Source organism: Mytilus galloprovincialis, chromosome 2 (genome assembly GCF_965363235.1).
Source record: "Mytilus galloprovincialis chromosome 2, xbMytGall1.hap1.1, whole genome shotgun sequence".
Taxonomy (NCBI): domain Eukaryota; kingdom Metazoa; phylum Mollusca; class Bivalvia; order Mytilida; family Mytilidae; genus Mytilus; species Mytilus galloprovincialis.
The window spans coordinates 106,694,061-106,710,380 of NC_134839.1; the positions used below are offsets into that span (position 1 = coordinate 106,694,061).

Here is a 16,320-nt window from a genome sequence, read left to right on the forward strand (position 1 = left end):
AGAACTTGTTTTAAATATTTACTAAGGCACTGGCCTCCCTTACAATCCGACAGGTTATCTACTGTTACTAAATGTATTCACACTGAAATATAGTTCCCTATGGTTCTCATGTATGTACACATAATACACATATAAACTGAAAAAAATGGGTATACTATTGGAGCAGTTCATTCAAGAATGTATGTCATTAAGGTGTGTTGATGTGCAGGCTTTTTTAAAACATTTTTTGATTAGGTAATTGAGTATTGATACAATACTAGTATGATTGACAACTGTCATTATCACTAAACAATCAGAGACAAGGTAGACCTTTTCTTCAATTGCCCCCCCACTTCCTAAACTGTCAATCAAATTGACCACATTACTTATCAACCTCAGTCTTACATAATTAATAAATATACATCAAAATATACAAATATTTGACCTCATAATTGGATACACAAATGTATATATTAGATGTTTGATAGTTATGTCTGAGTCAGTGACAACCCTACAACAGATGTATCCATCGGATCGCCATCAATGATGGTGATACATGGCTGTGTACATAATGTATATACAACTCCTCTAAACATCAACTATATATATATAAGGATGATAGATTTATTTATTGCCAATTACTTTTGATCTACATAACATAAAGTGATTCTGTAAATTATATCTGAAAGATAAATGATTAATGGATTAACAAGATCTTTAAAAAAAATGAAATATGAATATAAATATGAATATGAATATATAAAAGGTATTCAAGTAAGGCCTATAATTTAATTGATAGATTTCCAATAATCTTCTGTAATTAATCAACAATTTAGACTAGTTCACTTTTTTTTTTTTATCAGGAATTGGCTTGAAACAGTTTTAAAATTTTAAAACTTTTAATTTGAACAGACCATTGTTTATTAGTTTATTCCCCATCAATCATTATGACTATTTTAGTCATTTGAATTTTTATTAGAAGTGAATATATATTTTTGCATTCAAGAACGAATCTACATTTCAATAAAATAAGTTTTTTTAATTTGTTTACGTTGAAAAGTACATTTTCAATGCCCTGTGTTGAAAAGCACTTTAAAAATTAATCAAAAGGCACTCTACAACTTTGAATTTTCAATGTCATATAACCTCAGTTTAAGCTTGCAAAATGCCCCAAAATAACATTTTAGATTATTTTTGTTGACACTTAAGTCTTACAAGGATAGTTGGTAAAATTTACTAGTAGAATTTTTGATTTTTTGTTTTTTTGAAACATAACTGTTCAGAACAGGCAACATTATTTCAATAAGATATAAACTGCAGTTTAAATAAAATTGTGCAAATTAAGAGACCCATATTATTTAATTTGAGCTCATTCTATCCTCATACTGGAAAATCATGTTTCCTTCTGACCTGCTGTTAATGCAATTTTCAGCAGTAGTGCTTTATTAATGTTCATTTTCCCCACCATACCTTAATAAGAAATAATACAAACTACTCTTCTAATCTTTCCATGAGTGATTTCAATCACTTTGATTTTTTTAATTTTTTTTTATTGGAATCTATTGGGACTATAATATTCCCAGAAAACTATAAAAGGGACCATCCACCAAGCACCAATGATCAACTAAGCAAGATAGAAACCATAACTGCAATAATAATTGAAGATTTGTAACATAGTAGTAGAACACATCTGATTGTTTACTTCTTATTCCTCTGTTTACTAATGAACAGATGGGTTTTTGTTTAATGCCGCATGATAACATTGGAAAAGTAATTGAAGAAAACTTTTAAATAATTGAAATATGTTGCTTTAGGAAAAAATATGATACATTTATCTTGTAAATAGGAATAACAGCCAATGATCCGTTGCCATTCAGATTCTGTAGATAGGTTGTAAAATTTACTGAAAGAGATACCAGGTAACAGATTCAAGCTGCTTAGTTTATGAATTTAAAAACTTAAATGTGAAGGACACATACTGAAAGATGTCAATTTTTTTTAAAGTAATGTAAATTATTATTTTTAAAGAAAGCTTTTAAATAGTTAAAAAAGCTTATAGTTAAAATTGAAACACCAGAAGAAAATGTTGTTTAATATTATATGCTTAAAATATTAAGTTTATGTGTTCAACAAAAAATTCAAATCTTTAATTTTGAATATTTTTTTAAATATATAGGCCATAGAAAAAATGTGTCATCTGGACTATTGAGTACAGATTTATTTCTCCAGAGTACAAGAGTACATTCATAATGTTATTCAATGTCAAACATTTGGTTTTTACTCTAGAGGATGTGGTCATGTGAAGAATAATTTTATTGGAATCTAGAGACTTTGTATTGTCCCATTGACTGATCATAAATATATTTAACAATAGTTATTAGACATATCTGGATGTTATGAATACTGAAAAAATAGAGAAATATTTCACTCACATTTATATATAGATGGATACTAAGTGCTACATTACTTCTACATTACTTGTTCGTAGAAGTTGACTTTTATGGTCATAAACTTACCAGAAAATTGACAATTAAAGTATTTTCTGCATAATAGAAAATATTTAGGTATTTATTCTACAAAAAATCTACAAGTGACACATGAAGAGTTGTGTATTTAGTTTGTGTGAGGTATTAACCATACATGATTTGATAGTTGATTGGAATAGAGAAACAGTCCAGTTCAGGAGATTTTTGGTATCATAGGATTAAATTGAAACTAAGGTAAAACAATTTTATTAAAGAAGGTAAAACAATGATAATTTCATTTTCAAGAGATTCTTTCTAAAAATTCCTATACAATAAAATTGAGAATGGAAATGGGGAATGTGTCAAAGAGACAACAACCCGACCAAAATAAAAAAACACAACAGCAGAAGGTCACCAACAGGTCTTCAATGTAGCGAGAAATTCCCGCACCCGGAGGCGTCCTTCAGCTGGCCCCTAAACAAATATATACTAGTTCTGTGATAATGAACGCCATACTAATTTCCAAATTGTACACAAGAAACTAAAATTTAAATAATACAAGACTAACAAAGGCCAGAGGCTCCTGACTTGGGACAGGCGCAAAAAATGCGGCGGGGTTAAACATGTTTGTGAGATCTCAACCCTCCCCCTATACCTCTAACCAGTGTAGAAAAGTAAAAGCATAACAATACGCACATTAAAATTCAGTTTAAGAGAAGTCCGAGTCTGATGTCAGAAGATGTAACCAAAGAAAATAAACAAAATGACAATAATACATAAATAAAAACAGACTACTAGCAGTTAACTGACATGCCAGCTCCAGACTTCAATTAAACTGACTGAAAGATTATGATTTCATCATATGAACATCAGGCACAATCCTTCCCGTAAGGGGTTTAGTATCATACCATCATAACATATATGAGAAGAACATAACCCGTGTCATGCCAACAACTGTTTTTAGAATAAATGTGTTTAGTTCCGACGCAAAGACCTTATCAGTGACTCAATATTAACGCCAAAATATGCAATCTTTAATGACTTGACAACAGTATCGTAATTATATCCCTTCTTAATAAGTCTATTCAAAGGTTTTGTAAGTTTATGAGGTGAATACTGACACCTTTGTGCTTTATAAAGAATATTTCCATAAAAAATTGGATGTGAAATACCTGAACGTATAAAAAGTCTGCATGTTGAGCTATATTTACGAATGATGTCTTTATACATTCAGAATGATGTCTTTATACATTCAGAATGTTTCAGATTTGTGATGACATAGCCTTCTAAATGTCTTAAAGGCTTTCAACAATGATTAACACCAAATCCACGTAATCGGCTAAAAAAAAGCCCATATTTGACTAAAATTTCACCCTTCACATTAGGTGCTACAGAACAGTGATAACAAACTTCTCTACTAGATATCAGATGCTACAGAATGATGATGTCACACCTATCTACATGTCTTTACATTTCACCATAGATATCAGGTGCTACAGAATGATGATGTCACACCTCTCTACATGTCTTTACATTTCACCATAGATATCAGATGCTACAGAATGATGATGACACACCTCTCTACATGTCTTTACATTACACCATAGATATCAGATGCTACAGAATAATGATGACACACCTATCTACATGTCTTTACATTACACCATAGATATCAGATGCTACAGAATAATGATGACACACCTATCTACATGTCTTTACATTACACCATAGATATCAGATGCTACAGAATGATGATGTCACACCTCTCTACATGTCTTTACATTTCACCATAGATATCAGATGCTACAGAATAATGATGACACACCTATCTACATGTCTTTACATTACACCATAGATATCACATGCTACAGAATGATGATGACACACCTATCTACATGTCTTTACATTTCACCATAGATATCAGATGCTACAGAATAATGATGACACACCTATCTACATGTCTTTACATTTCACCATAGATATCAGATGCTACAGAATGATGATGTCACACCTCTCTACATGTCTTTACATTTCACCATAGATATCAGTTACTACAGAATGATGATGTCACATCTATCTACATGTCTTTACATTTCACTGTAGATATCAGTTACTATAGAATGGTGATGACACACCTATCTACAGGTCTTTAAATTACACCATAGATATCAGATGCTACAGAATGATGATGTCACACCTCTCTACATGTCTTCACATTTCACCATAGATATCAGGTGATTCAGAATTGTGATGACACACTCCTCTACATATCTTTACATTTCACCATAGATATCAGATGATCCAGAATTGTGATGACACACCTCAAGCTCTCTATATGTCTTAACATTTCACCATAGATATCAGGTGATCAAGAATAGTGATGACACACCTCAAGCTCTCTATATGTCTTAACATTTCACCATAGATATCAGGTGATCCAGAATAGTGATGACACACCTCAAGCTCTCTATATGTCTTAACATTTCACCATAGATATCATGTGTTACAGAATGGTGATGACACACAACCTCTCTCCATGTCTTTACATTTCACCATAGAAATCAGTTACTACAGAATGATGATGTCACATCTATCTACATGTCTTTACATTACACCATAGATATCAGGTGATCCAGAATAGTGACTCTTTACATTACACCATAGATATCAGGTGTTCCAGAATAGTGATGACACACCTTAAGCTCTCTACATGTCTTTACATTACACCATAGATATCAGGTGATTCAGAATAGTGTTGACACACCTCTCTATATGTCTTTACATTACACCATAGATATCAGGTGATCCAGCATTGTGTTGACACACTCCTCTATATGTCTTCAAATTTCATCATAGATATCAGGTGTTCCAGAATAGTGATGACAGACCTCTCTACATGTCTTTACATTACACCATAGATATCAAGTGATCCAGAATAGTGTTGACACACCTCAAGCTCTCTATATGTCTTAACATTTCACTATAGATATCAGATGTTCCAGTATGGTGATGCCACACACCTCTATATGTCTTTATATTTCACAATAGATATCAGGTGATCCAGAATTGTGATGACACACATCAAGCTCTCTATATATGTCTTAACATTACACCATATATATCAGGTGTTCCAGTATGGGGATGCCACACACCTCTATATGTCTTTATATTTCACCATATATATCAGGTGATCCAGAATTGTGATGACACACCTCAAGCTCTCTATATGTCTTAACATTTCACCATAGATATCAGATGTTCCAGTATGGTGATGCCACACACCTCTATATGTCTTTATATTTCACCATAGATATCAAGTGATCCAGAATTGTGATGACACACCTCAAGCTCTCTATATGTCTTAACATTACACCAAATATATCGGGTGTTCCAGTATGGTGATGCCACACACCTCTATATGTCTTTATATTTCACCATAGATATGAGGTGATCCAGAATTGTGATGACACACCTCAAGCTCTCTATATGTCTTTACATTACATCATAGATATTAGGTGTTCCAGAATGGTGATGACACACTTATCTACATGTTTTTACATTACATCATTAATATCAGGTGTTCCACAATAGTGATGACACACCTCAAGCTCTCTACATGTCTTTACATTACATTATAGATATCAGATGTTCCAGAATAGTGATGACACACCTCAAGCTCTCTGTATGTCTTAACATTACACCATAAATATCATGTGTTCCAGAATAGTGATGACACATCTCAAGCTCTCTATATGTCTTAACATTTCACCATAGATATCATATGTTCCAGGAATAGTGTTGACACACCTAAAGCTCTCTATATGTCTTTACATTACACCATAGAAATCATGTGTTCCAGAATAGTGATGACACACCTGAAGCTCTCTATATTTCTTAACATTTCACCATAGATATCAGGTGTTCCAGAATGGTGATGACACACCTCTATATGTCTTCACATTACACCATAGATATCAGATGATCCAGAATAGTGATCTCTCTACAAATTAAATATATAAACTTTCATTACAACATAAAATATGTAGATTTCAATGATCAAAATTCTCTCTGATAGACTTTATTGTAGACAGTGTTGATAGCTTTATTACAGTATATAATCAGATTCATGTCTAACTTAATGTTAAAGTTTTATTTCTTTCTGGAAAGTATTATAGCCTCAACCATGCACAAAAAAAAATGAATTATCAATATTTTATTTTAATCATATCTGTTGTTTCGTTATACATGTTATATATATATCTTTGTGTTGTTTTTATTTTTTGTGTCTTTTGGCTATTGTTTTTATTGCAGTTTACGTTTAATATCTTTTTATTTATATGAGCAGCAAGGTAATAATAATCCTCTCCTTTATTTGAATTTCATCTAATACAACAAAGTAATGACATCTTCTAAAAGAAACAAGTTCTAATGAAAAGTTAATTTTCGTTTTATAATGTCATATGTCATTTGAAATTTGATTTTTGTGTAATATCTTTGGGAAGACATATTAGTTGCTAGTTTTACTGAGGAAGCAATTACAAGTCTGATTGTTCAAATAATGAATGTGATTTTAAAAGTAATAAATCTGTAGAAATCTAATAAAATCATCGACTTACTAGAGAGAATAGATTTCCAAGCTAACTATAAAACATCGTAATGGAAACAAACATTGATTGTTTTGTCATTTGTTAGCAGTGTGACACTTGTGAATTTCAAGTCCTAATTCTGCCAAATTTGCTTTTCCTCAAATTGTGGTCATGAAGAAGTGGTAATTTTTTATAGATATTTTTTTCAATCTTATCAAAATCCAATGTTGTGATAAGCTACACTTCTCTAAGGTTGAGAATATCATAGCTAAAACTAACAGCTGATTTTAATGAGATATTTACATACATCCTGTGTTTACACTTTGCCTCTAAAGATCTGACAGGGCTCTGTTTTACTTTCTGTTTTAAAGACCTTTGGAGCCTCAAAAGATCTGACAGGGCTCTGTTTTACTTTCTGTTTAAAAGACCTTTGGAGCCTCAAAAGATCTGAGAGGGCTCTGTTTTATTTTCTGTTTAAAAGACCTTTGGAGCCTGAAAAGATCTGACAGGGCTCTGTTTTACTTTCTGTTTAAAAGACCTTTGGAGCCTCAAAAGATCTGACAGGGCTCTGTTTTATTTTCTGTTTTAAAGACCTTTAGAGCCTCAAAAGATCTGACAGGGCTCTGTTTTAGTTTCTGTTTAAAAGACCTTTGGAGCCTCAAAAGATCTGACAGGGCTCTGTTTTACTTTCTGTTTAAAAGACCTTTGGAGCCTCAAAAGATCTGACAGGGCTCCGTTTTACTTTCTGTTTAAAAGACCTTTGGAGCCTCAAAATATCTGACAGGGCTCTGTTTTATTTTCTGTTTTAAAGACCTTTGGAGCCTCAAAAGATCTGAGAGGGCTCTGTTTTACTTTCTGTTTAAAAGACCTTTGGAGCCTCAAAAGATTTGACAGGGCTCTGTTTTACTTTCTGTTTTAAAGACCTTTCTGGAGCATCTGGTGTTGTCCTACAGATGCATACCTTCAACAGATTAAGGCAAGAATCTATATGGATGATGTAATAGTTACTAAAAACTTATAAGCAAAGTGGACATAGGACATGTATTTTAATCAGATATCAATTTTGGAAATGAAAACTGAAGGAAAAAAAATGGCTATTCCTCTAATCGAACCTGAGAAATTATTTATAGGTGAGTGATCTGAGTTCACAATCAGCTCTAATGGGCATGTCCTTTCACTGAATAGTTCAGAGTTTGGTGACTATGTGGATTTGATCATCCCATTGAACTTGTAAAATTAGTTACTACATATGCAGTTTAGATGCTCCATATCTTGAGTTATATATAGTTAGTTGACAGTATGAGTTGGTCAAGAAAAATTTTGCAACAAAAAAAAAAGGAATCCAGTTTTACCCTTTGTGATCTTTCTATGAAGCAGCATTCCTACATCACCTGCATATAGATACATACCGTATATCTAGTGGTTGATACCATATTGGAGCTTGGGACTTAGGTTTTTGTTTCCTGTCATTGTTTTCTTGCTTGAAGGTTATTGATTATAGGATAATTAGAAAACCAAGGGTTTGTGAAGGGGAAAATTGAGGTAACTATTATCCCTTGAAAAGTTTGACCAGTCATCATCATGATTTCCTTGACCATTAACTAGAATGACTGTGCCATAATTTACCATAGATGATATTCAACTTCTGAAGTCTATTTCCAGAATGTGGCATCAATGAATGTGACTTATATAATATATGACTGGATATTTATCCAAACCATCAACAACATGGGGGAGCAGAAACTTCTGACACTTTTGAATCACCTGGTTCCTTTTAACTGTTGGAGAATTTCATTTTTCTCAATCTTGGTTTTTCCTGTAGAATTTTGTTGTTTCCTTTTCATGGTATATTAACTACTTGTGGGTTTTATTGTCTGCTTTGACCTTCTATCCCTTGTTTTAGCAATACACCTTTTTTTCTTTAAATATGGATTTTGTCTTCATAGATAAATAGATCATTAATAAAAGGTATGTGATCAGTAAGACAGCTCTGTAATAATAAAAAACTGAAACACATCTAGTGGTCAACATATGGTTATCAATAAAAGTCACATATTTCAAGCTCTAAATTGGCCAGAGTCTAAAATGGTTAATCATTAAAAATTAAGTACAAATGCAAATCTGAATGCCAATCATGTGATTCACATGTAAGTATTTTATGATATTATTCCCCACTTATAAAGTAAATACAAACCATCATTATTAGGTACAATTCCAAACACAAAATTTGTCAAGAAATTTCTTCTGCATACTTTTAGAAATCAATAGTTAAATCTATAAGTTTTAGTCTCCCAACAATTTGAATAAAGCCTGTCTGATGGTCTATAGCTGTGGTCTTTGTAGTTTGACATCTTTATTTTGTCTGTAACTACACAAGGGAAGCAATATGATTCAGAGGCTAAGGTTAACTGTATGATAACTGCATGTTAATGATCAAAAATAATTCACTGAATAATTGCTTACTGTTATGTATTAAAGCAACTTGTAAATAAAACTTTAATGGAAGGGTGAAACATCAAAACAAATTTTGTAACTAGGGAAATTATCATTTTATACATTTTATGGTATGGTTGAACGTTGTATTGTAAACAATCAGCCATTCAGACATTGATAACTTGGTTACATTCCCGATGGTTTATTCTATTACATTCCCAACGGTAAGTTTTACCATATTTATGTAATATTGTTTGTTGTTGAAAAACAATTTTCTGAATACCCTGAAATGTAATGTTTCATTAATATTTACATAGAAAACAAATAGTTATATACAAATAAACCAATAAAAAACAAATGAAAACTTGTAAAATAAAAAAGTAGACAAACATTACGACAAAGAACACAGTCGTAGATTGTTTAAGCTGACATTGTTAACTCAATCATCATCCTTCTCTCTAACTTTCTTGTATAACTTTCAATTTCTCCTACCAATTACATTTAACTGTTTCTTTAGAAGAAAAAAATACCACGAAAGATATTGAATTAGAAGATGAGATTGAAGGCTTGTCTAGGTATTGATTTAAGCTCCGGCTCACATTGTAACATACTTTTATTGTAGTTTGGGGAATCATTTTAGACCGTTACAGTGCTGAAAATTACTTATTTTATATCAGAGGAATCAAAGTGTAACAGGAATGGAAAACTCGGACCAAGTCAGAAAAGGTAAGAAAATTATACAGTTATTATCAATTACAAGGAGACAAATTATCTTAAAGGAAAAAGGAGATTTACTTAGACATAGATGACGATTATCAATGTTACTATTATTTAAGGAATGATGGAAATTGGAGTTCAAAAGGGTGCTGAAAATTTAACTTATCTATGTGAAAATGACAATTTGACATAAATATAACAACATAATTATGTTTTAGAAGCTGTGATTTTTTTTGGGACAGTTGATACAGTTCTATGTTGTCACAGCAAACTTAATCAAAGAAATCTTGGATGAGAATGATGGTCCTTAATGCAGCATGTTAATACTTGTTTACAGAGCTAGAAATTGTTTAACAGTCTTTTTAAATAGTTTTTCATTAATAATAGACCACTTTCGAGTTCATCCATCACCGGAAAAAACTCGTCAAATATACGTGCCTTTATGACATCATTTACCAGATAGAGGGGATCGTCTGTATCCCTGCACTATTTACGTTCATCAAGCGTCTTAGTGATCGTCATTGTGCAGGATAAACTACAAATAATGGTTGTTCTGTAGGTACTTAATGACCATTCCCTAATGACAGCAATGCTGATTGTTAATTTTGAGAATTCAATTTGCTGAATAATTCGTACAATATAGAATTATAGTTTTCCACCACTTCCTCAACATTGGAATGGAAGTGACGACGCCCCTAAACGCACATATGACGTTCACTAAAACCAGAGTTTTTGACGGAAATGCATCGAACTTTAAAGTTGTCTATTGGCACAGAATTGATATGTTTTTTTTGGGGTTTTTTTAGAGTCCAATAAGAAAATCTATATAATGATTGGATATGTTTACAGATTTTCAATGGTTGTACAAATGTACATCTAGTTTGAACAATTTCAGAAAGTAAAAGAGACTTATTTTTTTCAATTTCTGACAGAATTATTTCAACATGGTACAGTACCAATAAAAAAAATAATTGTCACAATTTTTAAAAATATTATTTAAAATTTAGTTGTTGTGAAGTATTTTTCTTTCTGTAAATATAAACACAAGAATCATATTTTGACTGAATATATCGTTTATTTTGTTCATATTTTTCATGCATGTTAACATCAAAAGAAAACGAAAAACAACTGAAGGACAACTTATGACCCAATAAACAATATACTTCTGTCTTCGGACAATTCAACACATTGTAAGTTAAATTCCAACCATTAATTAATGCATTCAAAATATTTATTTGACAAAATGTGTCATTATATGAAGTATATAACAAAAAAACTTTAAGTGGAAAGTGATGTTAGTCCTTGAATGTTTGAAGGCTGTTGTATTACAATTTGTACATTTTTATTTGGCCTTGCCCCCTCAGTAATGTTCCATTTAATTTCATCATTATTTTTTGTAATCATTTTATTTTTCAGGATGAAAAGTGTGAAGTTATATAATAGAGTACATGTATAAGACACAAATCATAAAAATTAAGTAACTAGATGAAGTTATAAGGTTATGATAAAATAAGATTACAATTAATGTGGTTAATCAAAAACTGACTTTCATAGTTTACATGTTAATAGTGTTGTATGTTGTCATTCAAATTTTAACATGTGCCTTACACCATATAAATAACACAGAGACAAAACATAACTATTGTCAGCTGTCTTTTTGTAGATTTTTGTAAGCTCTATTCAGTGATGTTTTGTTGTCTTAAATCTTGAAAATTTGGAAGAAGCATTTTACTGCCAAATTTGGAAAGGGATATGTTTAGATACTGTTGAAACAGTTCATTATCAAAACTTTAAAAGGAATTGATATATAAAGTCTAGGGACTAATGTGATAATCTAAAAATTTAGATTAAATAGGAATACTACATATACCTAGTATATATGTATATCTTTAAGGGAGACATGGGTTTGATGTCTCTATCAGAACTATCTAGAACGATCTACAGGAACATGTAATCCTTAGGACATTTGTCACATAATCTTAACATCTTTCAAACTTCTGTTTAGTTATATAAAGTCAGTCATAAGGTCACTTCATCAGGTCAGTCTCAATTTAATTCAGTTCGACAATTTTAGTTTTAGTTTTGATTTCTGGAAACAGAAGTGGTCATTTCTATAAACTTATCCTTTAGAACTTGTATTTCTTGATTACACTGGTATTTGGTACCTGAAAAAATCAAGTACTGTATTCAGTTGTCAAGATTTATTGATGCTTTTTATTTTCAGTAGATTGATTTGAAAAACAGATTCATGTACATCTATTTTTTTTAAAGTAATTAATGAAATTAACATAAATTAATATGTAGAATTTAAATGACAAAATGATACAGATTCAATTCACATTTAATTAAAAACCTTAAAGCAATAACTGTCTTCATGCGTTTGTTTTATGCAGAACAGCAGTCCTCCTCCATTGAACCATCAATAAAAAGTTATCAGTTTAAAAAAATTTTTTTTTAAATTTTAAAATAAAATTAAAGACGTCTAGACCAGTGGACTTTAAAACAGTTTTCAGTCTTGGAGATTGTAAAATGTGAGTTTTTTATTTTATTTTATTTTAATAACAGCTTTATTTACATAATTTTCAACATACTTTACAACATGACTACTTTGAGTTTTAGCTTAAGGTTATATTTATAGATGTTAGGTAAGGTCAGTTAATAATGCAAAACTTTTTTTGTCTAGATCTGGATTTAGTGGTTTGGAAAAAAATGTTTGTTCATGTATATCTTGCTTTCATATTCTGCACTGAAAATCCAATGTTAAAACTCAACTATATATAGGAGTTTAATTATATTTTTTTATTTAATAGCTATGTGCACATTAAACATAAGTTGCCAATCCTTTGAGGTCCATCTTGACAACATTTAAGATGAGAGTTTATAATTTAATGTGCAGAAATTATTCTTTAAATCATTTGCATCCTCTATATTAATTAAAGTATGCCTTTCAGGAAAGAAAAAACATATGCTGAATAAATTGGATGCCCATAATAGATTGAAGTTTGAATCGCTAAAACTCGAATTTAGAATTTGACAGAAATGATAGTTTTTTTGTGAAAAGTAGGTAGAAGAGAGAGATTTATAGGACTAGTTAGACATGTGTTTTATATGACCTAATATGTACAAAGGATAATGCCATTTGGAATTGATCTAATTTTCTTTGTTCACTGTTACAAAATACAAATTCAATTTTCCAGTCGAGGACATTTTCTATTAATTTAATCAGATTTACTTGACAACATTAGAGGATTAAAGTCTTTTTTGTATATAAATGTAGAATTCACAGAAATATTCAATAGAAAGAAATATTAACTGAATTGCCAACTATTTTCATTTGATTTATAGTTTTAGTGTGGTTTATGCCTTTTGTTTTAAACATCTATGTATAGGTTTTAAATTACAAATAAGTAAGGTAATATGATCTGTTCCTGACAGTACAAGCTTCTGTAATGAGCATATTCTCTCTTCTTAACAAATTTAATTTACTTAAATCCCTACATAACATAGACGTAAGGAAATCCAGCTGATTGTCACGACAAGTAATTGAGAAGCCTTTCGCAAAAAGTAATTGGTAAAACATATAATGGCAGGGAACTAACTAATAGCTTAACCTTTCAGGATACACAAGGACTATCAAATAAACATGGTGATCAAGAAGTTTTTATTGTGTCTGGCCTCTGACAGGATATTTTTGTTTTGACGGTCTCAATTTAGATTTAGAACATGTCACATTACATAGATACCTGTTTATTGTCGAAGTCTGCATGTCAACCTAGTTAATTAATTTGTGGTTATTATTTTAACAATTTTTTGCTTTTTTTTTTACTTTGGCCTGAAGACCCAAGGTCCAGAAAATGTTTGTGTCACTAGGGATTCAATATCACCATTGGCAACTCTTGGTTACAGAACATTTTGGATCCTAAGGTTGCGGCCAAGGATTTCCTCAAGCTTTTAGGTCTAAAAACAAAATCATAGTATTTTGACAACATATTCAAAATGTGCTGATATTGGAGCCAAATATTTACTCTTTATGTAGAGGTTAATTGTACCAAAGAAGTAAGACTTTTGAAATAGATCCATTAAGTTATGACCATTTTGAAATTGTATGATATAGTTGAAAATCAAGGCCATATTTGGCCTAAAGTGAAACTTCTCTGACTTCCTGTAAACATGATATAATGATTGATGCATTTTCATAGTTAATTCTTAAGTACCTGTTTACAGACAACTTATTTTTATGTACACATAAGGAACACATATGCAATTTTTGTCATTTCTGCAGGAACTACAAATCACGAGCCTCCTGAAAGTTGGTACCAATATGTGATACCATGTGATGCATGCTCACATCCTGGTTTTTTACTTCCTGTTTATGCATTTGAGTTGCTGGCTCTTTGATATATGCCTTAACATATCCTGTTATTCAAACAAAAGTTAAGAAAAAAGTATTTAATCTTTCTGTAAGGTTTAATCAATTTCATGAGTGGCTTTTGTTCTTTTCATGAAACTTTAATCTTATAAATGCTGTATTTCCCATATTTAGTAATAAATATGCCACTCATTTTAATAACACCAAACTTAAAGTACCATAATACTGGTAAATCAAATGATATTTCATCAGTTTCTGGACAAATTATAAGATTTATAGGAAATCTATTGGGTAAAGTTGTGACTTGAACAATAGAAGTGTAGTCTACAAGTCTGATCAGAACTTCAATAAATCATTTCACTTTTATTAAGGATTAAATTAATGGCAGTATAAACAAAATGTCCAAAGCAAGATAGAGTGAAATAAATTGTCTGATTTGTTAAATAAAAATCAAGTTGTCTATTGATTGGAATAAAAAACATGCTTGGTCTTAATGAAAAAACACTATGAATGAAAGCAGATGTAATATAAATGTCAATGAGACAGCAACCTGGCATTACAACTATACAAAAATTAGACATGTCACTCATTTATTTTTTCCAGTGTAATTTCTAAACCTATATTCTGACAGGGTTGTTGTTTGTTCAGGTTTGTCACATATATTTTAAATTCAATTTCTCGTTTGAATTGTTACACATACTAGTATAGTCATCTTGGAACCTTTTACAGCTATAATGTATGGGTTTTTCTCATTGTTGAGGGATCTAGAATGACATTTAGACTCTAACATCCACATCATTTTGGCTCAGGGGTTTAGTTGTCTCATTGCAATCATACCACATCTTATTTTTTAAAGAGCTTTACCTTCACTTTGCCATGTGTTTAAGCTCAGGCACAAATGAGGAAAAAAAACTGTTAAATGAAGATTTCAAAGAATCTTTCAGTGAATCAACTGCATTCAAATGTGATTTCTGTAATAGAGTTGTGAGTCCTTTTGGAATTATGTTTGATGATTTACCAATGATTAAGATGGTAGAAGTAGATTTCAGATTGCAGCTAGTTACATAAGACTTGTTTTAATCCAGCTTTTACCATCTTATTTTGTCTATAATGATAAGTGCAGTAATATTGACAAAAATCCATCCAAGTCCTACTCGTCTACTCTGTTACAATAGATGTTATATTTACTTGATGAAACTGTGGGGAAGACAAAAACTGTAATAGATCAAAAGCCTATTGCTATAGTTATATCAAAGACTGACATTGTAATATGAGGCCAAGAAATAAATATCTATGGCAGAAAAGAACAAACTCAATCAATATTAGAATTATGGGAATTTGTTATTTAAATAAAGACTTGAATCCTGTAAGAGATAGCTTCATTATATTAGTGTCATCACATCAAAGTGATAATTTCAGTAAAATATTGCTTTGTTATCATTTAGGGATGATTATGGTTGTGTATTGGGAACCAAATAAACCACTATATCCAATTCCCTTGTTTATTATTGAAATACAGCCAAACACAGTAATAGAGTTAATTGTTTATGTCATGAAAAACTTAAATTAGGAATATTAGATGAAGATTATTATGTTCGTGTGGTTTTATTCTACCCATATCATTCATGGTCAACTTAAATTAGGACAATGTTATGTCAAAAACCATATGGGAATGATGATAGCATTTTTAGAATGAGATCAGAAAAAACTGTGAATTGAATGTCGTCGGCAGTGCTCTATGGGATAATATGATGATGTTTATGTGTATTCT

The 16,320-nt window shown here is 31.0% G+C and overlaps 1 protein-coding gene across 5 annotated transcripts in view; it reads left to right on the top strand.

The window, feature by feature from the left end:
- Positions 1–1,825: 1,825 nt before the first annotated feature.
- LOC143065286 (polypeptide N-acetylgalactosaminyltransferase 5-like) overlaps positions 1,826–16,320 on the top strand; it is a 73,499-nt gene continuing 59,004 nt past the window's right edge. For all 5 annotated transcript variants that reach the window (XM_076238769.1, XM_076238775.1, XM_076238776.1 and 2 more), the window contains exons 1-2: positions 1,826–1,898; positions 10,086–10,189. The gene's annotated coding sequence lies outside the window, so the exon portion shown is untranslated. The remainder of the gene's footprint in view (positions 1,899–10,085; positions 10,190–16,320) is intronic.